Source organism: Populus euphratica, unplaced genomic scaffold (genome assembly GCF_000495115.2).
Source record: "Populus euphratica unplaced genomic scaffold, PopEup_1.0 scaffold2.1, whole genome shotgun sequence".
In the NCBI taxonomy this organism is placed as follows: domain Eukaryota; kingdom Viridiplantae; phylum Streptophyta; class Magnoliopsida; order Malpighiales; family Salicaceae; genus Populus; species Populus euphratica.
Genome location: NW_011499846.1, coordinates 4,210,521 through 4,211,087, shown reverse-complemented (window position 1 = coordinate 4,211,087; position 567 = coordinate 4,210,521).

Genomic DNA, 567 nt, shown 5'->3' with positions numbered 1-567 from the left:
GTGACTTGTTTATGACCTGGCGTTGATTGTTTAATTAATTCTAGCTACTGAGATGTTTAAGAAACGAGGGGGGAAAAACTGGTGTATACAGGTACGGAGGTAGGATTATTTGTTAAATAAATTAAAATTAATATAATAAAATATAAATATATAATAATTTTTAGATAAAATAAGAGGTTTTGCCCAATATCAAATTGAATTAAAACAATAAAGTTAATTTTATTTTTATAATACATCCAATACTTTAATTTTTTAGTCTTTATAACCATAAAATATAAACATATAAAATATATAAGAAACATTAGATAAAGTAAAGCATTATTTATTCTTTTTTTTCTCAACATCACATTTTAAAGTTGGTTCATGAGTTATCAATATTTATTTTTTTAAAAAAAAATTAATTCCTTTTATTTTATTCATGGTTCAACCTAAAATCAAAACATATACTGTGAGAAAAAATTGGTAATTTTGATAACTCTACTAAAAATAAAACAAAAACAATCAAAGTTTAATCAAGACAAAAAAAAAATTCAAATTTTTTTTGGTAAAGATAGCAGATCTGAGCAA